The 27,892-nt window shown below is 42.3% G+C and overlaps 1 protein-coding gene and 1 non-coding gene across 5 annotated transcripts in view; one reads left to right on the forward strand and one right to left on the reverse strand.

Annotated features, from left to right (window-relative positions):
- Window positions 1-6,524: 6,524 nt before the first annotated feature.
- TRNAD-AUC (transfer RNA aspartic acid (anticodon AUC)) lies at window positions 6,525-6,597 on the reverse strand. The gene has a single exon. It is a non-coding gene; the product is annotated as a tRNA-Asp (tRNA).
- Window positions 6,598-20,793: 14,196 nt separating this feature from the next.
- The window catches only part of RIMKLB (ribosomal modification protein rimK like family member B), a 43,171-nt gene continuing 36,072 nt past the window's right edge, over window positions 20,794-27,892 (forward strand). Inside the window, exon 1 of one of the 4 annotated variants that reach the window (XM_074357737.1) lies at window positions 20,794-20,931. The gene's annotated coding sequence lies outside the window, so the exon portion shown is untranslated. The other 3 variants (XM_074357740.1, XM_074357739.1, XM_074357738.1) reach the window with 3 other exon arrangements.

The raw sequence follows: 27,892 nt of genomic DNA on the forward strand, positions 1-27,892 counted from the left end.
GGAATCTTAAGGACAAAATGCCATCAGAAGCTCAAACAAAACTGGGAACCAAGTTCATTCTGCTTGTTTTATTTTTGATCAGTAACTTTCCATCATATCATATAATATGTACATAACATTTTCTCTGATCCAGGAAAGTTATAAAACTTTGACTTTGCTCTTATTCATAGAAAACCTATTGCTTAGACCATTAAAACATCTCCAGGTGGCATAATAAGGTCCTACTGTACAGCACAGGGAACTATATTCAACATCTTATAATAACCTATAATGGAAAAGAACATGAAAAAAAAAAAAGTATGTATATATAAACACACATATATAAACTGAGTCACTTTGTTGTACACCAGAAACTAACACAACATTGTAAATCAACTACACTTCAATTAAAAAAAAAAACGCGTCTCCACTTGGGAGGGAGTAAAGCTGAATTACAGAAACTCAAATCTGAAGAACGTTGACCTTCTGTGCACTATAAGTACATACATTTCTAGTTATTTTGTTTAGTCTGTGTTGTGTATTTCCCTGATGAGCGAAATTAGAGAAGAGAACAGGTAGACAGAGCTGGTAGTATCTTAGGCTAGAAGAAAGAAGAGAATAAATGATGGAAGGTGAGGAAGGAAGGAAGGAAGAAAGGAAGGGGGGGAGGCAGGGAGGGAGGAAGGGAAACTAGCTGTCTTAAGGATGAGCTACGAACTTAGTCAGAAATAAGCAAATAGCACTTTGGTTTTTCTTAGGGAGCTACTGTGCTCCCCCTCTGAGATACACAGGTTCTGGTCAGTCCCCAGAACTAATCTGAGTACAAACCCTAGCTCTTTCTGAGCTGCCTGGCCCAGAACTTGCTCTCTCCCCATCTGCTCCACAGTGAGAGCGCAGATGTGGCCCCCATCTGGGGAGAGTCAGGCAAAGAGAAGGCAGGGGCGGGGTGTAGGGGGAGCAACCAAAGCAGACGCAGAGCAGAACAAAGGCAGGACCTGCAACGGAGGAGAGCCTAGAGCCACAATCAGGTTTTCTGTGAAGCACAGACAGATGGAGAGACTGAACTCAGGCCAGTCACTTGGCGGGGGCAGCGATGACCTCAACGTGCTGGCGGGGCCAGAGGCTGTAGTTTAGGGAAAGCCTCCCCAGGCAGTGGGAGGGGGCGCTCTCCTGGGGTCTCTGGAGGGAGTCTGAAGTTAGGGCAGTGAAAACAGGAACAGAATGTTCAGATCAAGGCCGAGGGGGAAGGCAGGCAGCGAGCAGCACCTCAGACGGAACGGAGAAGGAACAAGGTGGGAACTGGCAGAAGAGCAGGAACCACCATATATTCTTGCTGGACATGCAAGAACGCAGTGAGCTTGCAAGAGGTTTGGTTGATTTCTGTTCATGGCTGCTCTGGTGGCCCCTTCCAGCACAGTTCCCACCCCCAGCTTTGGAGGGCCTCTGGTTTATTTTTCCCAGGTGGTTTGGGCAGCCTCTGTTCCAGCACACATTTCATCACATGAGATCAAAGTCAGCACCCATGGTCAGGAACGAGTAGCTGCCGTCCAGAGATGTGAGCCGCGCCAGTTCCGAGGCTCTCGCTGACCCCGGGGAAGGACTCCCTGGGCAGCAGTCCACACACTCATCCGTCACAGGCTGGATCTCCTGTGGGTCGAGGGGACAGTCTCCAGCCACAGGAGAGTCCTGCATGGAACTGACTAGCACGTGCACAAGTGACTTACTGCAGGCCGTCGAACGTCTGAGATACCCAGGAAAAAGCAGTGGAAGATGGGAAAGCACAAAGAAAGAGGGAGGCAGGCAGAGATGCAGACAGCAAGCTGGTTTATTCATCTGTTTATTGGCCTGTAAAGAATACACCCATTAGCTGAAGGCCTCTGGGCAAATGTACAGAAATGTTATTACTACAGTCCAGTCCAACTAAATTAAATCCAGGGCCTAGACACACACATGCAAGAATCCCATAAAAGGAAGGAAAGGAAGGGAGGAGGGTTATATGAGGGATGGGGCTGGGGGGAGAGTAGTGTGTGTAGAGGAGTGAAGCAATCAAGTAGTAACAGCCAAACTTAAGAGATGGAGTCCGTGGAGGACTTAGGAGCCAGCAAACGGATGTCCTCACAGCACTGGGGCCGGGGAAAGCGTCCCGCCTCTCAGTAACCCGCAGCTCTCCAGCACCCCGTTCTCCGTGCTCTCCATGCAGTGTCCTTTGTTTCTTCCTTTCTGAGATATTCTTTTCCCCAAGTCTAGTAAATAAATGCTTTGTACGTACATCAAAGCCCAGCTTACATGCTGCTCTTCCCAGAAGCCTTTCCCGGTCCCCTCTGCCTCTGAAGAGGTCATCATCCTCTCTACTGAGCTACCTCTCTGTGTCTTTTTATAATTTTGGCATCAGCTTTAGGATATCCCTTCTTTTACATATCTGTGTTCCGGATTAGACCGAGAGGTCCTTGATTGCAGAGGCGAAGTCTCACTCATCTCTGGCCGACATCATGGTTAGCACAGACAGCAACTCAAAATTTGGTCATTTGGACTGAGTTGATTGAGATGAAGACTTGAAATGGGAACATCCTATTTCAAGATAGAAACATTCAAATACGGAGTCAAATGCAAAGAAGTAGAGGATAAAGCTGTAGAGAAGAAAGGAGTTTGAGAGAAAACGGGAGCACCACCAGCAGCGTCTTGATCCAACACGAGAAGAATAGAACTATAGGAAACAGAGGAACTGGGCAACAGTTACTCCAGAAATCAACTTTGGCAGAAGAGCTATAAAATCAGTGCATGTGAAACGTGTAACTCTTGTCAACAACAATGAGTGTGTCTGTCTCCCCATTTTACTTTGTATACATTTTTAGATGGCATTGGAAGTTTTGCGCTGTTACAGCCACACTCTCTTGACCATGCAAACATCAGATGCTTGATCCAGGTTCACGATTCTGTTAGGTTTCCTGAAATAGAACCTACCACACACACACACACACACACACACACACACACACAAATTAAATTCTTGATAAAAATAGCTATAGACAAAGAAAATAGGACAAATATCAGAAATTGATTAATCGACAGGAAATCTCTATCTTCCATTCTACCCATCAAAAAAACAGAGAAACACAGAGCCTGGAATTAACAAATGTTAAAAAAAAAAAGGGACGTTCAATGTATATAATTATTAACAAATAATATTAGCCAATATAATCATTGAATGTAGCACATTTACATGATTGATATGTTTATTTTTTTTTGGAGGGGGGTAATTAAGTTTATTTCTTTGTTTATTTTTAGAGGAGGTACTGGGGATTGAACCCAGGACCTCGTGCATGCTAAGCATGCATTATACCACGGAGGTATACCCTCCCCTCTATCCCTTCCCGTCCCTCCTTTTTGAAATGTGTCCTCCACTTGGCATCTATGACGTTGCTTCCCTGGTTTACCTCTTAGCTCTGCTCAGTGTTCTCTTATATTTCTTACTGTTTTTCTGCTTCCCCTTAAATGCTGGTAGTTTTCAAGGTTCTTCCTGAGCCAGCTCTCGTTTAACTCTACTCCACTCCTGTGTCTATTTACCATCTATTGATTTATGCTTCCAGATCTATACCTCAGTATGCTCTGTGTTTGAAGGTACAATAGCACATCTCAAGTGGATGTCCCATTGGCAGCTTCAGTCAGTTGGGCTTTATATTATAGAGAGTAAAATCGTTTAAGCAGAAAGGGGAGGGGGGTTGGATGTATAGCTCAGTGGTAGAGCACAGGCTTAGTATGCTCCTTAAAAAAAGGAAAAAGAAAAGTGGGGAGGCGAATGTAAAGAACAGACTCCCAGGAACAACTACCGAGAGACCCTAGTGTTCCTCCCGCCTTCTGGAGGCCACCTTCCATGCTGTGATGTCACCACCCAGGCTCCAGACCACACTGGCTCTGCTGGAATCCATACCAGCAAAATGGATCCTCACTCCCTGCCTCCTACTTTATTTACCTTGGATTTCAATTCAAGTCTTATGCTAGTGCGTATGGTGGCTGGAACCTAAATCCCATCCAAACTCTAGCTGTAGAAGCATCTAGGGTATGTAGTTTTTAGTTTTTCACCCTCTCTAGTAGAGGAAGGTGCACAAGGAGAAAGAACATTTGAATAAATGTTGAGTAAGCTAAATTGCCTTTTCTATGCATATGTAAAATTGAGTCATCTTCCCTGCAAGTCTATCCCATCCTAGGACTGTGTTGTTACTGTTACCCCATTACCCAATTGAAGCAAGTATGAGTCACCCCCAGTTTCTTCAGTGTCTCTCCTTGCCTCACCTTGATTCCCAGTATGCCTGCATGAATGTGCGTGCACACACACCCACACACACCCTTTGTTGCCAAAATCCTGCTGATCTTACCTCCCTAATATCTTTAAAATCCATCCACTTCCTCCATTTTATTTCCATCACCACTTTAGTTCAGTTCAGTCCTGTCATTGCTCCAACAGAATCTTAACTGGTCTCCCAGTTCAGTGTTTCCCCAACTTTGTTTATAACAAAAAGCCCTAAGAGCAGTTTTTCTAGAACTACTCCAATTAGGTCACTCTGGCTTAAAAACCTTAAAGATGCCTCATTCTCTTTAGAATATGGGTGGACCTTCTTAGTTCCATATCTCATCACCAGTTCTCCAGCCCGCCCACCCCTACACGTTTGCATCTTGCTTTCTGGCCACACTGAACTACTTACAGTACTGTCAGATCTCCAGGCTCTTTTGCTTCTAAGCCGTTGTACGTGCTGCGTTCTATTGAAAAACCCCCATCACAATCCTTAATTTACCACAACCCATATGTTCACTTGGCTAATTCCTACTCATCCTTTACAGCTCAGCTTGGGTAATATCCCCTTTGGATTGTTTCCCTGAGAGTCTCCACTTCCGTGTGGGCTGATTGTGGGCAGATGCTTTGTTCAGTGTTGCATGCTCAAAACCAAGCACAGGGACTCACCCACCCATTCCCTGCGTTAGATGGAAATGTTGTCTGGGGACCGGAGAGGCTGTAGTTCCTAAAACTGGGCACAAGAGGGCAACAAATCACTTCTCCGAACCAGTTTTGCGGTCTGGTTGCCTTTTCCTACCTACACCCTATTTACTATCTCAACTGACTGTTGTGCTTCATGCAGCACAGCTCTTGAGCTTTGCCCGACAAGATGGAAGACTCCTAATGACTCAGAACCGTACCTCATTTATATTTGGCTGCCTGCTCAGTGCCAGGCACTTCACCAAGTACTACGGGTAATTTAAAAAGGTGAATCAGTCACAATTCCTACGTTCGAGGAATCAAGAATCTTGTGTGAGAGAGAAGTGATGCTGAAATTTCTTTATTCCCTGATGTGTGAAGAAACAACTGAGAACTCCTCAGTAGCACTGGCTGCTTAAGAGGATAGAAAGGTTTACTATCAGGTGTAAAATGAGATAGAAACTTAGACTCCTGAATGATTGACGTGTTTGAAAAGCGTGATCACCACCAGCCCAGTGAATTCTACCCCCAAGTAATTCTAGAATGGCTGGAGAAGCATGCCCCGTTTTAAGCCCATTGCTTCCCCGCTACCATTTCAAAAAATTTTTCTTTTTAGAGCAGTTCATGATCGCAGTGAAATTGAGTGGAAAATACAGAGAATTCTCATAGACTCCCTGCCCCACATACCAACATCCTTCCCCACCATCAACGTCCTGTACCAGAGAGGTCCACTGTTATAAAGAATGAATTAAGCTTCACTCTTACTGCTGTGCATTCTATGGGTGTTGACAAATGTGTAATGACATGGATCTACCATTATAATATCAGACAGAGCAGTTCCACTGCCCTCCAAGGACTCTGAGCTCCGCGTGTTCATTCCTTCTCCCCATCTAAGCCCTGAAACAAAAGGCTGCCTGACTGACCCTGCTACTGCCTCATAGTTTTGTCTTTTTCTATAATATATATGGTTGGAATCATACAGTATGTAATTTTTTCAGACTGGCTTCTTTCTCTTAGTAATCATGCATTTAAGGTTCCTCTGTGCCTTTTCATGGCTTCGTAGTTCATTTCTTTTTAGTGCTGAACAATATTCCATTGTCTGGATGTAAAACAGTTAAATTATGTATTTACCTGTTGAAGAGCATCTTGAGTGTTTCCAAGTTTGGGCAATTGTGAAGCTGTGATAAGCATCCTTGTGCAGTTTTTTGTGTTTTTCCTTTGGGTAAATATCAAAGAGCACAGCTGATGGATCATATGGTAATAGTATTTATTTTTGTACGAAAACACCAAATCGTCTCCCAGAGTGGCTGTATCATTTCGCATTCTCAGCAATGTGTGAGAGTTGCTCATGTTATCAGTGCTCTGGATTTTAACCATTCTAATGGGCATATTACGATATTTCATTGCTTTTGATGCTCATTTCTCTAATGACACATGATGTGGAGTGTTTTTTCCATATATTATTTGGCATCTTATCTATCTATCGGTGAGGTATATGTTCAGGTCTTTTGCTCATTTTTCAATCAGATTCTTCATTTTCTTGTTGAGTTTTTCCATTTTCTTTTCTTTTTTTAAATGGAGGTACTGGGGATTGAACCCAGGGCCTTCTGCATGATAAACATGCACTCTACCACTGAGCTATACCCTCCCCAACTCTTGTTGTTGAGTTTTGAGAGTTGTTTATACATTTTGGATAACCATTCTTTTATCAGATGTCTTTTGCAAATATTTTCTTCCAGTCTGTGGCTTTTCATTCTCCTGGCAGTTGTCTTTTGCTGAGCGTAAGTTTGGAATTTTAATGAAGTTCAGCTTATCAACTACTTAGTGTCTTTGGTGTTGTATCTGAAAAGTCATCACCACACCGAAGGCCATCTGTGTTATCTTCTAGGAGTTTCACCTTTACAACTTTGTGTTTTATGTTAGGTCTATGACATACTGAAGTTAATTTTTGAAAAGGGCATAAGGTCTGGGTCTAGATTAATTTTTTTTTTTTTTTTGCATGTGGATGTCCAGTTGTTCAGCACCATTTGTTGAAAAGACTTTTGTTGCTCCATTGTATTGCCTTCATTCCTTCGCTCAATATCAATTGACTATGTTTATGTGGGTCTATTTCTGGGCCCTGTGTTTGTTCTTAATTACTGTAGCTTTATAATGTTACCAAACCAGTCTGACATACAGACAGCAAGCCAGATGTCAGGTTTTGCAGCAGGGAAAGGGTTCATTCATGAGACAGGCAAGCGAGGAGAACATAGCTCAAATCTACCTCCTTGAAGGTGAGGGGCTTGGAGTATTTATGGAATAAAGAGGCAGGGTGGTCCGAGGTGTTGAGATTGGAGGCAAGATAAAGGTGAGCTAATCAGTGTTTTGCACAGGCAGACCTGAGTTACATACTTCTTTATGAAAGATCTGAGGGTGGAGTTTTTTGTCCTCTGACATCAAAAGCCCATCCTTCAGGCTTGTTAAAGTCTTGTGAAGTTTTGTCCAAGCTTTGGGAATCTTGGAGGGTATGCAATTTGCAGGGACAATTAAAGCAAGCTTGGTCCGTGAAGGTAGGTTATTGAGCAAGTTGGAGTCCAAGGGATCCAACTGATGACAGCCGTCAGTTTCAACAGTAAGTTTCAAAGTCAGGGAGGGTCAGGCCTCAAAATTGGTTTTTCCCGTTCAATATTGTCTTGTCTATTCTGGTACTTTAATCAATCATCCCCACGTAATGAAGCCTCCATAAAAATCACCAAATGCAAAAAAAAAAAATAAATAATAACCTAATGCAAAGCATCCCTTCCTTTGGGCTGTTCCTGAGTTTGTAGTCTTATAATAAATGGGTAATAATGAGTAAGTAAAGCACTTTCTGAGTTCTGTGAGCCATTCTAACAAATTAATGCACTTGAGGAAGGGATTATGAGAACCTTGATGGGTAGCCAGTTGGTCAGAAGTACAGGAGGCAGGACTTGGAACTGGCATCTGGGGTGGAAGCAGTCTTGTGGCACTAAGCTTTTAACTTGTGAGATCTGACACTAACTCCAGGTAGATAGTGCTAAACTGAACTGAACTGTAGGATACCTGCTAGTTTATTTATTTACCTCCCTCATGGAGGCTCTAGGGGTTGAACCCAGGACCTCGTGCATTAGTTGGACATCTAGTATGATGTTGAAAAGCAGAGGTGAGACAGGACATCCTTGCCTTGTTAGGATCATAGTAGGAAAGCTTCTAGCATCTCACTATGTTTGATGTTAGCTACAGGTTTTTGTAAATGTTCTTTATTCCTAGTATGCTGAGAGTTTTCACGATGGATGTTGGATTTTTGCTAAAAAGCCCTCTCTCCATCTCTGGGAATAATCATGTGGTTTTTCTTCTTTAGCCTTGATGCTATGGATTACATTTGGATAGCCTTGCATAACCTGGGTTAAATCCCACTGGGACATGGGATATAATTCTCATATATTGTTGAATTTGATTCATTAATACTTTGTTGAGGAGTTTTTGCATATTTGTTATTAGAGATAATTGGCCTGTTAGTTGTATTTTTTAGAAGGTCTTTGTCTGGTGTAATGCTGGCCCCAAAGAATAAGTTAGGAAGTAACTTATTAAGTAGTAGAAGCTTCTGTCCTTTGGAAGAGCTTGTAGAGAATTGGTTTCACTGATTTCAGCTCTGAATCTTACTTCTTTCCTCTGCTTAAATTGGATTTCATTTGCATCGTTTTTCTAGTTTCTAGATGTTTTTTGTTTAATATATGCATTCAATGACATAAATTTCCCTCTACACATTGCTTTTGCTGCTTCTCACAAATTTTGATAAATTATATTTATTTTCCTCCACCTTCTAAAAAGTTAATGCGATGCAGTATGACCTGCATATATAAATATATAGAATTGCAGTGTTCATGTTAAAGATAAACTGAGGCATATTAAAAATTTGAGTTTGAGCAAAAGTGGATTGGAATCTGGTAGTGCCAAACTGGAAGTGGTTAGGCTCACTCTACCAATAGCATCCTGCGGAGAAAAACAGCAGAAACAAGGCAAGAGAAATTATTGCTCGGCTGTAGCTTAAAGCCTACTTGGCTGTTGGTGATTGATTATCCTTGGGTTTTAATTTTGTAACCCTGAGGCATCTACAAGGCTTAGATTTTGGTTTGGTTATGTAGGCTGCCTTGGAACAAGAGCCACCTCAGTCTCACGGCCCCCTGTGCAATTAATCTAACAACTTCTTCCTTTGACCATCCTCTCTTTCATGAGAGATTTACCAAAAATTTGGTATTAGCGCTGCTCTAAGTCACCATCAGAGCTAAGTTGCTCTTGTTTCATGGTGATACTGATTATGACGTCAGGTTCATAGTAGGATTGTTTTTGTTCCTCATCTTGTTTTTGTTCTCCAAGCACAGTGAGACCATCTGATGTACTGCTGATGGCTATGAATATGCATTTAAGACCTTTGAGAGAACACAGTGCACCAAGGAAACAACAACGATGATTATTAGGCCAAGGTTCAGGACCTTCCATGAACCAAACCAATTGTTATCATCTAAACCAGAGGATGTACCCGAAGGTCATCAACCTGCTTTAGCCAAGTGGCTGATTTATTCATCTCTTGTATTTGGTAAAATACCAGTGGTATTGACCCAGGTACAAGAGGAGGAGCTTTGCTGTGGCACAAATTTCTCCTTGTTTAGCTGATAAGTAATGTCAAGCAATTATAGTAACTAAAACCATCCTAGCGAGAAAGTCTAGGGACTTTCGTTTTGCAGCTCTGGCATTAGTTACAGATTCAGGGCTGATTGCCAGAGTTAAGGGCCTGCCAGGAATTGACCTTCCTTATTCACCTGGTAAGGCTGCCAGGAATCCTGTAAACAGAATAGCAGGCCAGTGTTTCCAGGGGATCTTTATTTTTGGTTGTTGTTTTTTGGTGGTGGTGGGGGGGTTAGGTTTGTTTGTTTATGGAGTTACCAGGGACTGAACCCAGGACCTCATGCATGCTAAACATTCGCTCTACAGCTGAGCTATACCCTCCCCACCCCAGGGTCTATACTGACTCCATAAAGTCCACTTTTGAGTTTTACTCTGGCTTTGAATTGCTTCTAGAGTTGCACTCTCTGTTTTTGACTTAATTTGTCGGGCAAGGACAGATCGAAGCTGACCCACCCACCCACCCACCTACATTAGCTTCTATTTGTTTCAGGGAGATTTCCAGCTAAGACGGAAATCCAGATAACTATGTTCTGGATTTAGAGCTGCCTGTCTTTGGAATGTTTTTTTGTGAATGTTTTCCACAATGGCCTCAATGTTTTTCTTTCCCTCTGGGTACATAGTTTCATTTTAACTTAGAGAATTCCTAAAAAAAAAAACAGTTCCTATAAGGCTTTGAATATCAGCTTCTGATGAGGCCAATTTCTGACCATAGAGCTACTTAAAAAAAAAAAATCTCTTCAAATATCTTGCAGGTTTCAGATGGAGCAAACAGTAAATACTCCTGGTAGTTTTGAGCGACCCCAAGGATGCAAGAGGTGTCCCCGACGAGGGTGCTAAAGACACTAACTCCCCAAGATTCAGAGCCACTTCGAAGAATAGCCCAAGGGGAGGGCCAGAAACAGTCAGTAGGACCCTAGCCACAAACAGAGCACAGCCCACATTTCTGGCTGGCCGCATTTTGTAGGGGGCGGGGGTGGGGTAGGGCTGAGTGCCTGCATACACGAGAACCAACAACCTGGGTGTCCCAGGCAGGCAGAGAGCCAAGCCAAGTTCTCAGGACACAAAATGGGACAAGAAGGCCATGGCTGTCCCTGGGAGAGAAGGGGTGGATAACCAGTGGGTACCCCCAAACCAAATTCACAAGAGCCTGAATTTGGAAAGGAAAGGACAACATGAAATTTTACCTTCCTCTCTTGGCCAGGCACCACAGAGAGACCTGGGAGAGCTAACTTTGGTCAGAATTCTCACGCTTGGCTGGCTTCTGCCAGCTTTCCCAGGATCCTGTCTGCAGGCCTCGGGGAGGCGAGGAGCCCCAGCAGCTCCCCACAGTTTCCCCTCGGCTCTTTGTAGGGAGTGCTTGGCTAAGAGCCCTTTTTCTCTGGGGCATCTCTTCAATGGATCTGGGTTAAGAGTTCCCCTCTCTGGCCACTGTAATTCAAGGTAATCTTTGGTGAGGTTAACATACTTGTTTAGCCTGAAAATTTTATTCACCTAAGACCTCACACTGGACCCATCTGGTTTCTAAGCTGGACCCAGTTTGACTCCGGCTAGTTTCTGGACCCAGGCTGGAAAAATGCTCAGATAGTCTGACAGCTCACAGCACAAGGGCTGCAGAGCTAGGATCCAAGAGGAACTCACCTGTGACCTCCAGACACAGTGAGAGCAGTGAGCTCAGTTGGCTCAGTGGGGACCTACACCTGGTCCCTCATTGCTCCTGGGGGTCACTGAAGGGGCCCTTTTGGCTCCTTTTTCTGACAACAGAACAGTTAAAAGATACACTGTGGCATATTAAAATTAAAATTAAAAACCCTTAAAAGAGTTTTTGTGAAAAATCAATTCTAATTGGGCAGCTCCAAACTGGTTGTAGTTAGGAGTGCCCCACCCATGGAGGTTGGGGAGAGACTTTGTAGGGAAAAGGCCGAAGCAAGGAAACGCTGTAGCTTAAAGCGTATTTGGTGGTTTGTGATTGGTAGTTCTTAGTTGTTGATTTTGAAACCTTGAGACATTTATTTACAGGCTCAGATTTTGGTTTTCCTTTACAGGCTGTTTCAGTATCAGAGCTGGTTCAGTCCAATGGCCCCCTTGTTTAATTAACTTAACAAATTGGATTCAAGTTTAGGGAGGGCCCCATGAAGGAACTGTGGGCAGTCAGGGGTTATCAGACTTCAGTGCATCAAAATTATCCAAATCAAAAATCAAGAAGAAGGTTATTGAGCTTCTTGGGGTTTCAGTGTGGCACAACTGTATTGAGGGTAAGAATCTACTTTGCAAATACCTCTGGGTGTTCTTACTAAATGTAGGGCTTCCTTCATATCAGTATTTCTCAAACTGTATGTGTATGTGATACACTGAGTGTGTATCAGAATCCTCTGAGGATGTGCTTGCCAGATAAAATGCAGGATGGTCAATCCATCTGAATTTCATATACACGACAGACACATTTTTCGTGTAAGTGTATCTCAACAATTGCAATATATAATCTTATCAGGAGATTATATTCTCTTTATTTCTGCTTCTCCTATTGGCCTTTTTTCTAAAGATCTTCTGTCCTGCCTCTAGGGTCTCGTTGATAACTTACAGGGTAACAAAAAGCTCAATAAACTGTTAAGAGGAATCTTTCATACTTTTATCTTTTCTCTCTGTTTCCTTTGCCTTTTGCACTTTGTGCTCCATTTTATCTCTCCTCTGCTTCCCCCTGCAAGTCTGTTTCTCTGCTTTTGTGCAAGTTATTTTCGTTGAAGTGTCTACGGGGGCTGTCTCTCTTCCCCTTCCTTCCCTTTTTCTGTCTGCTTTCTCCTCTTTTTCCTTCTTCCCAAGCCTTCCATGTCAAAATGAAAACCTCTGTGTAGAAACAAGTGAGGGCAGTAGGGACCAGCCCACAGTATTGTGTTCCAGAAGGAGATTCTGTGCTGACAGTCCTTTCTCACCAGAGCAAGTTCCCAGTCTCGGAGAAAAGAGCTTCAGGAAACAATTGCTTTGCCTGAGGATCTGCTGGGAGGGTGATGGATGGCACTGCAGTTACTTCAAGAACTGCCGGAAAAGGAGGGGAGTCCTTGCCAGGCAGCGTGAGGGGAGGAGGCGGCTGGGAGAAAGAGCCAGTCAGGAAGAACTCTGGAAGGGGCGGGGAACGCACGCCCGGGATGTGCTGTCTGCGGGACCTTTCTGCAGAGATTGTGTCTTTGTGAGCTGCCTGCAGAAGCCATGTGCCTGCAGAATGTATGTGAATCTATGTGTTGCTTATTTCAGATCATGGGTCTAATGCGAACTGCTGACTGCAAGAAACAGGAATGTATTGTTGAAAGGATTTTGCAGTCAGAGTGCTTGTTTGTGGTTGTGTGGTATGTGTGACTAACTTTTTGCCAAATGCGCTGTTCTGATTCCAGCTCTGAAAGTTTTTAGTGGCAGTCTGGCTGACTAAGCCAAGACACAACAAAGTCAGAAGGAAATACGGGGGCAACCTGAGATGGAAATAGAGAAGTTGTTGCAACAAGAGAGAAAAAGGGAGATTTGGAGAAAGGGGAAATGAAGGAGAAAAACAAGATAAACAGTAAAAATTCCTTCCTTAGAAAAGGAGGAGGGTGTAGCTTAGTGGTAGAGTGCCTGCTTAGCATGCATGAGGTCCTGGGTTCAATAGCCAATACCTCCACTAAAAAAAATAATAAATGTAATTACCCTCCCCCACAAAATTAAAAAAACAAAATCGCACATTAATATATATTTTTTTTAAAAAAAGGAAGAAATTCAAAAGAAAGAGGGAAAGAAAGGCAACGTTCTTCCAGATGTAGGCACTATATATATATGTATGTATATGTATATGTATATATAGATAGATCCCTAGTTTTGATATCTTGGTAAGATGTTTCGCAGTTTTTCTCCCTTCTTTCTTTCTCGACGCTGCTTATCTTGGCATGTACATTACATGTATGTTTTGGTTACACCAGGGGATCATCCAGAAAGGAACTTAAATGAGAAAGAGGGTTTTTTGTTGCTGTTAGATGAGAGAGCTATTTATTGGACATCATGGAAAGACATTCAATGTTGATCAGAGATTAATTGAACAGGTTTGGAGAATTTATTTTGGGTGATTAATATGCAAAATGTATGACATTTTAAAAGGAGAGATGTTGAAATGCACGATTTCCACATTCCAAGGGTAGTTATTGTTATTACTATGATTATTAACCAAATTAAACAGGGACTACCTACACCTGGAATGATATTTAGCTTTTAGTCATGAGAACTTCTGGATCTCGGCAGCTTAAACACAGAGGCAGCACAGCTTTGAACTTGGATGTGGGCTGGGGAGGGAAGTCCTAGTTGGGACCATCCAAGTTTTGCTTTGTTGCAAAAACACTACAAAATTTTGATGATTCCAGCTTGCAACATTATGATGTCTTCCTCAGCTCTTTGCTCACTTCATTTTAAAAAGCTAATTAGAAGTTCTTATAATTGTATTTCCAGTACTACTTTTGCTCCATTCATTAATGTCTTTTGTTTCATTCAGTCATCTTTTCCTCCTTTTCTTCCCACTATTTTTTCATCTGCTGTTTTGTTTTTCTTCTTCTCCATCATGTTTCCCTGGATTTGAATAAAATTCTCTTCACTTCTTTCCTCACCACTCTCTCCTGTAATGAAATTATTCCCTTTCAGGCTGGTCTTTCCCCCTCATTCCTTTCTCTGCTGTCTTTGTCTCCAGCAGAGGGGGTCTGATGGTGAATCAGAGGTAGGGTGTGAGGCCCCGGGGGAGAAGCAGGCTGGGAAGAGGGAGGAGGAAGTGGTGTTTCAGCTGTTTCTGTGATCAGCCTATAAAAGGCTGACTTCAGGCCGCCTCTGTAAATTCCTCCTCTCCCGCCCCCACAGTTCTCCCCTTCAAAGGGTCTCTCCGCTTTCCCCACCTTAAATTCCACCTCCCCTGCTCCCTGCTCCACTTCTCCGGTGACATCACACTCTACCAGCTGGGACTGCCAAGGACACTGACCTGCTTTTGCCCTCTCTCTAAGGTGCTGAACCCTGGCTTGTCTGTTAAACCCTGAATTTCTGCTAAACCCTTTCTGTCCCAAGATGTCAGTGGGTCCCCTTTTAAAGCTCAAAACATTTCAGTTTCCCACAAAACAGTAGTTTTATTTTTAGTAACTGAAGTTTGAGAAAAAGCATAATGACAAGGCTTCCAGAGCTTTAGCAAATTCATTTATGACAAATGGATTTGTACTTCGTTAATCACAATAGAATCTATATATACTTGGAGAACAACAGTATTTTTTGGTTAAATCTTTATACATGCTTTATATATGCTTATTAATGGACTCAGATCCTTTGTGACAAATTCTTTTATATATATATATGTTTACTGAAGTATAGTCAGTTTATAATGTTGTGTCAGTTTCTGGTGTACAGCACAATGCTTCAGTCATACATGCACATACATACGTTTGTTTTCATATTCTTTGTCACTGTAAGTTACTGCAAGACGTTGAATATAGCTTCCTGTGCTATACAGTATAAGTTTGTTGTTTACCTACAAATTCTAATATATATGTACCATTATTTATCAAATGTTGGCATATGATGTTAGAGACATAAGCCAGCATCCACAGCTAAATAAAACTTTACATACTAAGTAGTGGAGGGAAACTGCAGACAGAATCAATTGTCTAGTCTTGGAGGGATTATAAGAAATTGGTTAAGAGCATGTACTCTTTTGGGGGGTGGTGCTTAGGTTTATTTATATTTAGTGGAGGTGCTGTGGATTGAGCCCAGGAACTCGTGCATGAGCATGCACTCTAAACACTGAGCCACCCTCCCACCTCCCTACCAAAGTATGTACTTTGGTGTTTGGATTCAAATCATGCTTTTGCCACTTGCTAGCTGTGGGATTTCGGACAAGTTATTCAACCCTTCTGTTCCTCACTTTGCTCATTTGTAAAAGGAAGACACTCAAACCCAGCAGGGTTTTTAGGAAAATTAAACTGTTTAATAAAAAGGCTCTGAGAACATTTCATGTTCTAAGACATGTTAGATTTATTATGAAACTGGGGACACGTTATAATTATATATGTTTCAAATATTTCTATGGCAATTTCCTCATGCCTAAGTTTTCATTCACCATTTATTTACCAAGGAAGCCAGTATTATAGGTCCTCTGTCTTGGTCTAGGTTGTCTCCCCGGGTTGTCCAGAAAAGTTTTGGGAAACTAGCAAGAAGGACTGGAACTTGTATATTAGAGATTCGCCTAGTAATTTCACTGTCACTCAACATAAATTTTCCTTTTTTCTTTCTTCCTCTCTTCTCTCTCCTCTGACCTTATATCACGCTGCTAGTATGAAACCCAAATTGAAAAGCAATGAGAAAGAGATGAAAAATCAAGGAAACTGGGGGTTTAGGTGGAACTGATGGAAGAAAGGTTAAATGGGAAAAGCAAGGAAGATTAAACAAACACAGTCTAGCTTGATGATCAATATGGGATTGAAACCCAAGAGAGCAAAAATGATTTCAAAAGAAAATGAAGAAACAGATAAGAAAATGAAGGGCAGATAAGGATTTGGACAGAATAGATATAAGTTGTTCTGTTTCTTTGCATCAAGGTTGACTATGTGAGCTGAGACTAATGAACAGGGCTCCCTAGTCTAACTTTCTGAGTGTGTAAAAGACGGCAAAGTGGTTCTGGACAATCATGACAGTGCCAGGTCATTAGGATGCTCCCAGAACTCATTCCTTCATGTTCCATTCAACCTGGAAATATTTGTTGATCATTCAGGGTGCTGCTGGTGACACAGATGTGTGGCAGATCTGTGCAGCCCATGTGTGCTTTGAAGTCTATCATTTCTGTGGTTGAAATGTCTACCAATTCAATCACGTTTCCCTGCGCCAAGTGGAGAGTTCTTGTTTCCTTTTTTTCTCTTATTACTTGAGGCTTCCTCTGTTCTTTAGAAGAGAATGTGCTGCTTTCCACGTTTACTTATTCCCTTCTCTCTTCTTCCCAGAATCCGGAGGCTAGGACATTGCTGCCAATGATTTAATCTCATTGCCTCAATCTTCTCTTCTGTCAGGGGAGAGACTAACAACATTTGCTCAACATTGCAAGGTTGCTTGAGGCTTAACATGAATTTATAAATGCTGAGTGCTTTAAATAAAGAACATTTTACAAATGGTTGTCTCTTTAAGACTCCATTCTCAAACTCATATGTCTAAAAATCACTTGGTAGGCTTGTTAAGAACGCAGACTTCTGGCTGATTCCATAAGCTTTGAGTTTGACTCAAAAAATGCAGATAGATACTCAGGCTAATGTGCAAGGTCAGGGGTGAGGATCAAAGAATCTTCATTTTAAACATCCTGGTTTACTTCTATGTAGTAGGGGAAAAAGAAATAGTAACCAGGTACAATTAAAGGAGGGGGAAACCCACATCACTCCTCTAAGTCTTTTTTTTTTTTTTTTTCTTTACCCCCTTTCCTTCTCTGATTCAGCCAACATACGATCTTTCTTCCCTTTCCCCACCCCATCCTGCTTTGTGTCTGGCATTGGCATTTTAGCATAGTTAGAGAGGTACTCAGCTTAATGTACAGAAATGGAATGGAGGAAAAGGGAGGGGGTGTGGGTGGAGAAAGGCTAGGTCAGTGTTTAGCTATTCTGTGAAGACTGTTGTTGCTGGGCTGGTTCTAGCTGGCTGGCTCTGGGAGAGGAGGCTCTGGGAGAGGAAGCTTGGGGAGAGCTGGATCTCCTGCAGCTGCTGCTCCTGCTCCTGCTCCTTATCTGCTAGTGTAGCTTCCCTTACAAGGAGCCCACTGCCTTTTCTCCACCCACATGATTCACATCAGATACTCCAAGAAGAACACTATTTTAGGTACTGATAACAATTCTGGATTCACTTCTATTTACAGTTTTTCTCTTTACTACTTTAAGGCCTTTAGTTTTGATCAGATCCCAGTTTCTTTGTCTTTAAACCCAGGAGGAAAAGATTTGCACCAGATGGTATCTATGGGAGTACATAGAGATTTTTGCTCGGCTCACAATCTAGATAACACTAGGTGAGTTAGGCTCTTCCCGCTGAGGCAGATGCACACCAGTGCAACACAAGTCAGATTAGAGACTCTGGGTAACTTTGCTGGGGGAGATTTTGTTTTCATCAAATTCTCTTCTTTCACGTGCCTTCCCTCTATTCATATTGCCCACCAAGAACCTGCTGCAAATCCAGCTGTCATATTCTAACCAGCTAATCTGATTAACTGAGATGTCTAGATAATGTGTACACTTCAATGTGGTCATAAACGCATAATCCCAGCATCTCTGTTGTCTAAACTTTGTTCTTGAGCTTGGCTGCACAGTAGAATTCCCAGGAGAGTTTTACAAAATATTGGTATCTGGACCCCAATCCCAGATATTCTGATTTAAGCCCTTCATTGGTTATATTGTGTCTAGAAATAAGAACAAAAATCTGGAAATGTTTTGCTTTAGGCAAAGGATACCCTTCAATTTCATCTCAAATATATTACTCAGGATAGGGTTGGTCTCACACTCACAGGGACCTCAGGAAATATAACTATTTGTACTATTACCACACAGATCTAAATATTGTATAAGTTCTCTTTGGCATTTGACTATTTTGGTATAATAATAGCTAATATTTATTGAGCATTTACTATGTAGTGTATTATATTTGAGTTACCTCATTAATCCTTATAACTTAATGAAGTAGTTAATCTTCATTTTGTTGATGAGAAAACTGAGGCTTAATGAGGTTAAGCAACCACGATGCTAGTAAATGAAGCTGGCATTTCAAAGCAGATACATCAGATTCATCTGACTCCAGAGATGATAAGTTACTCATGATAATGCTTTCTCAAGGGATTCAACTGACCTTAGAGCCTCCTGAAAAATATTAGTTTATGGGTTCAAAATGAATGGTGCATGATTAAACCAAGATAAACGACTTAAAACACTTTGCTACCCAAGGGAGATGTTAAGTCCATGCCTATCCAGATATCTACCACGAAAGCACAAAGATTATGATTGAATCTAAGAAACTCAGCCTTTCTGGACCTTGTTTTTCCACTATGGAAATACAAAAAATAATTATACTGCTTCCTCATTACTTCATACAAAAATAAGAGGTATGAATTGGATCATTATCCAAAGATCATTATCTTTATAGCCATATTATTGGCTTTGTTTTTTAAAATAACTTCTAGGTTTGTTTCCCTGACTAGATTAAGTGAAAAGCAAAGTTATGAGTTTCTTAGGATGCATCTGGCACATAGTGACAATATACTGAATTTCTGAAAGGCAAGTGTCCAGTGAGTTAATAGTCAAATACTCTCTATGCAGTTTCACCAACATAACCTGCTCTTTCTGGACGGTGCATAGTTACCATGAACTGGGATCCTTAACTGTGGGACTGAAGGATAGAACAGGTATTGTTGATCCTCTGCTGGGCGGGTCTGCAACCTTTTCTTTGCCCCAATTTGCTTCTTGTTCCAGATTCTCATTATGTTCATATCTCTGATCAAGCTTTCTTTGATCACAAAATGATTCTTGTCTTTGTCTTTAGATTGAAGGGAAGTACTTCATGTTCCAGGAGATGAATATCAGGGTGGAGTAAACAGCGACATTTTATTTCTGTAGAACTTCCCCCTTTCTTCTTAGGATAGTACATCATATTTATTTATTCCTCTTAACCCATCTTTTGTAAAAATAGCTTTTTGTAAAAATAGGTTACTTTCTATCATAACATATAATAACAGCAGTAAACACTTAGAATATCACTTGCTTTGTGCCAGGCATTATTAAGTCTTCCATATTTTTACTCCTTATAACAACTTAATCGAGTAGGTAACTATTTTTATAGTTTTTTTATAAAATATTTTTATAGTTAACTCTTAGAGTTGAGCAGACAAAAATACAGAGAAGTATATCACACAGATTAAGATGCCACCCATAAATTCACACCCCAGGTCATGCTACATTTCTCAGAGGACTCTCAGTCCCCTGAGGTAAATCAGAAAAAAAAAAGCAGACCCTAAAGATTGGGAAAGGAATGCTGAAAAGAATTTGTTGACTGAGGCAACTGAGAAGGGGATTTGATCTGAAGAAGGCAAATTTGTTAGGACACTTGTTTCTCACATCTGGGATATTGGTCTTAATAAATGACTGAGGTTATTTGGAAATGAATCTCCCATGTAAGGTAGCAGGGTCATCTATTACCTTTGGTTTTATTCTTCATGATCTAGAAAAATCTGTTAACAAGCATTATTATAGTTGAACATATTCATATTTTTACCCTTCCTTGTGGAGTTTTTGGACCTTCCTCACCAGAGGAAAATTACCAGCAACATCTTACAAACCTTCTACCCCTTCTCAGCCATTTTGGGAAGAAAAACACTAAGTGAACACTTTTTTACCTAGAGTTTGAGAATCTACAAAATCTTTCAAGTATATCATTACATTTCATTCTCAGAGCAACCTTGGAATATACTCTTTTCATAACAAAGACGCAGAGGAAGTTAAGTAAACCATTTGCTCAAGGTTGACACTGGTTCCTAAGTGGCGGGGCTGGCTGTACCACGCTACCCGGCCTGTATCTTAAAACCTGAAAATATATGATGTAGTTTCCAAATTTGCCTCACAATGTGCATTGGCATTGTCTTTATTCCGCACACAGGGGACCTTAAAGGTATTTAGGATCTTTGTCCCCAAATCTTTGCCTTGGGAGGGAAGACCACGGTTTGAGAGGACTCGAGGGGGAGGCAGGGGGCAGCGTGCGCCAGGGAGGCTGGGTGGGCTCGCGTCAGGGTTCAAAGTGTGGATGAAGGGGGCCCGAGGGGGGCCTGTGAGGGCGGGAGGGGGTACAACGGAAGGGATTCACCCGCGGTTCCAAGTCCAGGACAATCCTCGGCCCCACACCCGCTTCCCTTTCTCAGTGAGGACGGTTTGGGGGCGGGTGGGGAAAGCGCGTCCTCGAAGCGCCCTCGCGCTCCCATTTCCCCCCCGGCGCGCGCACTCCATCGCCTCTCCTCGACCCGCGGGGCCCGCTATGGCTGCGAGTGGGGACGGGGCGCCCGGGGGGCGGGTCCCGACGCAGGTGTCAGATCCGCTCGGCCGGGTTCGGCCGGCTGGCCAGGCCCCTCGCTCCGCCGCCCCCCGCCCCCCGCGCCGCCGCGCCTGGAGGGCGGGGCTCGGGCGCGCGCGGGCTCCTCAGCACGCGGGCGGGCGGCGCGCGGCGCCTCGGTCTGGGGGAGCGCGGGGCGGCCTCCGCCGGCGTCGCGCGCGCTGTGTGTGAACGGGGCCGCGCGCGCGCGCGCACGCCAGGCGAGTGAGGGAGCGAGGGAGCGCGGGAGCGCGGGAGCGAGGAGCGGCCGGGTGTGAGTGTGCGTGTAGGTGTGCGTGTGTGTGGGGGTGGGGGTGACGGAGAGCCGGGCCGGCCGCGCGGCTGTGAGGAAGGGGGCGAGTGGGCGAGGGCGCTGGGCCTGGCTGCGGGAGCCGCGGCGGCGGCGGCGGAGGAGAAGGAGGAGGAGAAAGGAGGCGGCTCCCGGCATCCCGACCCCCTCCCCCTCCTCTCCTTCTGGGACTTCCAGTCCGCCCGGCCGCCCGCGCTGCCCTCGGAGGCCCCAGCCCGGCGCCTCCGGCCGAGAGCAAGGGAGGAGCCGCCGGAGCCAGGTGAGCAGGACCCTCGCGTCCTTCCCCGGGGGTCGCGGCGAGAGGCGGAGGCGCGCCCGCCCGCCCCCGCCGCCCTCCCCGCCGCGGCCGAGTTGGGCCGAAAGGGCTCCGGACGAGCTGGGCCGAGGTCGGGAGGGAAGCGGGCCGTGCGCGCCTGGGGCCGGGGGCTTGTGGAGGCCGGTGGTCGCCTCAGAGCCAGGGGCGGCGGGGCGTGCTCCCCGGGAGGGGCTGAGGATGCCGGGGGCGGGAGGCTGGAGGGAGGCTGCGGCCTCGGGCGGGGAGAGTCGGGTCCCCGGTGGGTGAGGGGGTGTGGTGACCCTGGGAATGCGCGTCCCGAGGCACACACGCGTGGTGCTAACCTGTCCTCGGGAGCGTGGGGATCGCTGCTGGCCCTGCTGCCATCAGACGGATTCCTGTGGTGTGCGACCGAGGCCGGAGTGGGTGATGTTGGTCCTGCAGTTATTCTGTTTTAATTCCACGTTTTCCTCCTTACGTGTGCATTTTAGAGAGTGTGACAGTCTTTCCTCTTTTTCCTCTGACAGCCTTCTGAATAAGAATGGGATGACAATAATTGCTTGTCTCGTTTAATTTTTGTTTAAGCATTTGACTGTGATGCAAATCTCCTTAACCCCCCACCCCCCGCCCTTAAAAAAAAAAAAAACCCGCGTAGTTAGGGGAGAATAACTTCAGATTGACTTTACTAATTTATCCTTATCTCTGATAGCAGGTTTGTAATCCCCCGTATTTTCTCCCATTTGTGTTTGTGAATAGAAATGGGGCGTTAATTCTATTCTGTGAGGTGGGGGGCGATTGTACTAACCATGGCGAATGTAACTTCGATGTAAATTCTTTCAGTGTGCTATTTTCCCATTAATTTCAGAAATTGTTCCCACGTCTTTGTGGAGTTGGGTTAAATTCGAAATCAGTATGGAAACTGTAAGGGTGAGGGTATAGCTCAAGTGGTAGAGCACATGCTTAGCTTGTATGAGGTCATGGGTTGAATCCCCAGTATCCCCTCTAAAAATAAATGAATAAACCAAATACCTCCTCCACCAAAAAAAAGAAAAAAAAGGAGAGATTTTTTAAAAAAGAAACTATATGGGCAGCCTAATGTGGAAGATTTCTCTTTTGTGGGCTTGATGTGTTCATTGTGGACGACTTAATTTTTAACTGTAACCATTAAAATGTAAATGTTATTTAAATCTCACTTTATTTCATAATATTGGATAGTTTCAAGGTCACTTTTTTGTTTATGTGTGCGTTTTTAAGACAATTCCTTAAAAACAATTCATTGTCCAAATACTCTTAGTCATTAAGAATAAAACACTCTCAGAAACTCCAGTCACGGAGATTCACCATTTATTTCCTAACTTTTGAAACGAAAACTTCTAACATAGTCGTAATACAGTCATAGATTAATTTCTTCTCTAATAGTTATTGGATATTATTTAGTTAGTGTGTCAAAGGGGAGGAGGCCTATTTTGTTTTGAAGTAATCTTTTTGTTTATTCCATTCTGTCTTGGTTAGCTATTAATTTCTTCTTTCATGTCATAAATTTAGTTGTTAGTTTGGCAACATGGTGTTGATTTTTCTCTCTTTCTCTGTCTCCCTTTTTTCTGTCTTATCTTCTCTTACTCCTACCAGGTGCTGGAGTCTGCTTTTCAGGGAGGGGGGCAGTCTGCGATTATAAAAACAGAGATCCAAGAAGGGAAACAGCAAATTCAGTCACATACAATCCTCTGTTCAGTCAAGAGCCACTTTTCTCTTCTCGCCTTTTCCCCTGCAGGGGGTAAGGAGCTGATATATCTAACCTTTAGACTCTTGGCTACCAGCTAAAGTTCCACTTATCTTCATTTCTGGTTGGGTAGCTTTTAAAATTTTTCTCATGTTTCCTATTGAATATGATAGATAGCATCTTGGGGTGGATGGGAAAGTGACAACAAGAAATTGTCCCCGTTTTTCTTTCCCCTTCTCATTTGGTCCCCTTTTCCTCACCAAGGAAATTACCAGCAACATCTTATAAATCTTCTACGCCTTCTCATATTGTGAAGAAACAGACCAAAGTGTCTGTTCTTTTTTTCCTTTTACCAAGGAACACATACTAAGCTTCAGGCATTAGTTTGTTGGGGCACTGGATGAAACATACCTTTTAAAATATCTCCCAATTTGTTCTTTCCCCAGTTTGTATTCATCTGGAATTTGCTACTGGGGTAAGTCACTAGATTGATTTCTCAAAACCTCTTACCTCTTACTGGAAGACTGAACACCATGAACACTGGACAGGATTGGGGAAATGGGACAGAGCAGAGTGAGTTACACTTTGGGACATAGCTTTTATCATCTTTCTCTGGGGAGCAGGCACAGAGACCTAAACTGAGTGAAAATGGTTGGAGGAAAAATTTCTGTACCCACAAACAACCTATGAAGAGAGAGAGAACCAAATATAGAGGGAGTTTTATTGGATGTTGCTTGCTGACAGCTGTTTTTGGGGGAGTACTTGAGTGATGTTGATTTGTTAGGGAGACTTTCTGGCTGGTTGGTTCACAAAGAATATTCTCCACAAGTGGGACTAAGTCATAAGCATGTGGGAAAAAAAAAAAAACCTTTAGAAACTGTAATAGTTATGTTATTTTAATGAGGGAGTAGATTGTGGTAAGGACAGTGAAGAAAGTATTATTTTTAAACGTTAGCTGTTATGTGAACATTTTTAAATGTTAGCTGGCATGTGTAGTTGTTTCAAGAGAGGTTGAATAGGGAAGATTAGGTGCAGATGCTGGGGAAATTGTCTTTCATTTCTTGGGAATTTTCCTGCCTGTCATATTAAGGATTGTTAAGAAATAATATAGTACCTCCAGAAGGATCTGTACGTAATGCATTTTAGATTTGTGTGCCATACGCATCTGTGTACATGATAGGTTTGCAGAAAAAGACTGATTTTCTGGCCTCATAGTAACTGGTAACTTTCAATGTTTTCTTTTCCAATGTTTTTTTCCCTTTCAAAATTGGCTTGGAGGACAAAAGCCACAGAGCTAGCCAGCTCTACTCCCTTAGAGCCTGGTCTGCGTGGAACCCATCTGCTTAAATCTTTTTCCCTTTCCTTACTGAAATTATTGCCCCCTTCCCCCATTTTAATTGTTAACAAAGGTCATTATTTTAAGATCAGTTGTATGATGATGATGGAAAGTAGCATTAGGTTTGGGTTGCTTGCTTTTTTATGAGAAATTGAAAAAATAAAAATTTTGATGACTACGTTTAAATCTTACGGGGTACACATTTGCTTGGTGTTGAATGTTGAGAATAGCTATGGTTTTTTGATAATCTTTAAAGTAACTCCTAACCCTTAACCCTGTCCTCTCTGAGGCTCTGTGTTGCCCATTGGGGATAATAGTAGAGAATAAAACAGATGGGGATTCTGTCCTCATAAAGTTTACAGTCCAATTTCATTGATCCCTGTACTTTTCCTCACAGTGTCTGGAGGAGTCTACTAGATTCTTATAAAATGTGTACCAATTTGTGACTTTGTAAAAATTTGTGTAAATATTGATATGCCAAATTTTTTACTACTTTTCAAAACACCACCAAGTTGGAACTGGAAAAAAAAATCCAAACCTACCCCTTAAATGATTTTGCTTTATTCATCTCCCCTTTTCTCTGTCTACCTGTCTCCCCACTTTTTTTTTTAACCCCTTCTGATACTTAGCTTCATGTTCTTAGAAATATAAAGTCTCCAATATAGAGCATGGATTTGCTATGTAAGATCAGACCAGTTCTGTCTCACTGCTCTGCTGTCCCATATTTGGCAGCATTTCTGACTTTGATACTTCAGTAGAAAACAGCATCTTGAAAATTCATGCAGGTTTACTCAAATATAGCAATCCCAGAATTCTTTCCTGATGCTTTGGAATTCTCAGTTGTTAGCTTATTCTTTTGACATGTGATGCAGTTAGCCATATCTGTAAAGCTTTCTTGAATATGTTAACAGCTTCCCAACTCTTTTCAACATAATATCTAGAAAGAAAATTTGAAAGGGTGGCCGACCATTTAACATGTTAAATGAACTTTGAGCTGTACTGTGCATTGCATCTCAGGAACATTTTTGAAATTTTGTGTCATGTTCCAGAGATATTCTGATGTAACATTTCTCTGTTAAGTGAAATCATTAAAAATGTCATTTGGATTCCAGAGAAAACTTGGGATTTTTTTTTTTTTTTTGATACCCTAGACTATTTTAGGAACTTTAGTAACTAAGCTACAGGTTATTTAAGTAAAAGTAACATTTCCCTGACTCTTTAGTTGGGAATGTGTAAAAGTTTGCGTGTTAATTTGCTCATGACAATTTTTTTCCTTTTCCAGTTTTCTTTTTATTGTAAAATACACATGGCATAAGATTTACTGTTTTATCCATTTTTAACTTCACAGGTTAATGGTATTAAGTACATTCATATTGTGCAACTATTACCATATCCCTCACCAGAACTCTTTTCTTCATCTTGCAGAACTGAACTCCCTGCCCTTAACACCCACCATTCTACTTTTTGTCTCTTTGAATTTGACTACTTTTGAGACTGGAGCATAATATCCTGAAGATTCATTCACGTCATAAGCGTCTACCAGAATCAAATTCCTTTTAAAGTCATTGTATGTGTAGACTGTATTTTGCGTATTTATCCATCTCTCAGTGTACAGTTGGGCTGTGTCTATTTTTAAGCTTTTGTGAATAATGCTGCAATGAACATGTGTGTACAAATACCTTTTTGAGACTCAGCTTTCAGTTCTTTAGGATATATACCTAAAAGTGGAATTGCCGGATCATATGGTGATTCTATTTTTAATTTTTTGAGGAACCGCCATACTGTTTTCCACAGCAGCTGCACCATTTAACATTCCCACCAGCAGTTTGCAAGGCTTCCAGTTTTTCCACATCCTTCCCAGCACTTGTTCTGTTTTGGTTTTTTTTTTTTTAATTTTTAATTTTTGATAGTAACCATCCTGTGCCTGAGGTAATTTCATGTTTTTATTTGTGTTTTCCTAGTGCTTAGTAATGTTGAGCATCTTTCCTTACTCAGACATTTTAACATCAGATCTTTTTAGCTGTGAGGGCTGGGACTACATCTCTTGTTTACCATGGTGTCTTTAGGTAGAGTGCATAGTAGGCACTCCCATATTAACTAAATGTATTACTTAATGGAATGCTTAGTTTTCTCTTAGATTCTTAGTTTATCTGTTTTGACTTTTTTGGCGGGCGGGGTTTAGAAATACTTGTCCAGAATGTTATGAAAATCTCTGCAATGTAAAATGCAAAAGTGAAATGATCAAATGTAAAATGATGATCTTAATAGTGTAAAAAGTCCCACTTATAAACAGTACCACTATTTGCTAACATGCAAACCTTGATGTCAAGTGAATAATTTCCTGTAACCTTTGAGCATGGTATGGTAGAGTGTATTTGTTAAGATAAGTTTCAGTGGCTCATAATAAAGATGCTCCAAATACCACTTACGTAAGATAGATGGTTTCTTCTGGTGCAAAAGAGATAGTAAGCAGTCCTAGGCCATGGCAGTACCCCATTATCAGAGATTCAAGTTCTTAGAACTTGTGGCTGTGCTTTTCCTAGGGCTGAATCCTGTCCTTAGTCCAGATGGTGTAGCCATGACATCCACATTCCAGGTAGCAGGATGGAGGAAGGGCCAAGGAAGAGTTCCTATCTTTAGTATGCTTCCTGAAAGCTGGAGTGCGGTAGTTTCACTCAGCCTGTCTTTGACTTTCACTCATCTAGTTCCAAGAAAGCCTAGGGAATAGTCTGTTAACGATAGGGCATTGTGCTCAGCTAATTATCAGATATGTTATTACTGAGGAATAAGGAGAAAGCGGATATTGGGAGGCAAGTGGCAGTCTCTGCCCTAGAGTGTGTGGAATTTGAAGTGATTCTGGGTTCTACCACTTTCTAATTGTATGAATTTTGGCAGTCAGTGACCTCTGCTAGTACAGCTTCACTTGCCAGATGAAGAGAATAATGTGTCCCAGGGATGATTGTGAGAAGATACAAATAACCTGTCTAACACAGTATTTGGAACATATAATCACTCAAAGTGTGAATGTATTTTCTTTATCCAAATTCTCTTTGATATCTTTAGGTATAGTAGAAAAGAGCATAAAGAAATCAGAAAACTTGAATCCTAGTCTTGATCTATTATTGTGAAGTGGTATCTTGGGCAGGTCATTCCTTTAAAGTGGAATAAGGTATATCTGTGTTCCTCACATAATTACGTGTAGATTCGGTGAGAAAATACATGTGGAATGTGTTTTGTGAATTATAAATGGAGGGTGTTTTTAACCCCACCTGTATGCTTTGTTTTGCCTTTGTCCTGCATGTGTTTTTTTGTGTGAAGAAGAGGAATTTTTAGCCACTTGTTTATGTATTCCAAAGTGTAGTCTTTTCCTTACCTTCATTGCCTTTTCTGTTTGTGTGTAAAGACTCAATGTTTTACTTTTATTTTTTGTCAGTCTTTTGATAAAGGGACCACGTTGAGTTTGGATAGGAAAATGGTTATCCTCTCATTTTTTGCCCAAAATCATGTATACAGCTTTTTTAAAAAAAGGGTATGACAGGTGA

The sequence above is a fragment of the Camelus bactrianus genome, chromosome 34 (assembly GCF_048773025.1).
Source record: "Camelus bactrianus isolate YW-2024 breed Bactrian camel chromosome 34, ASM4877302v1, whole genome shotgun sequence".
Taxonomy (NCBI): Eukaryota; Metazoa; Chordata; class Mammalia; order Artiodactyla; family Camelidae; genus Camelus; species Camelus bactrianus.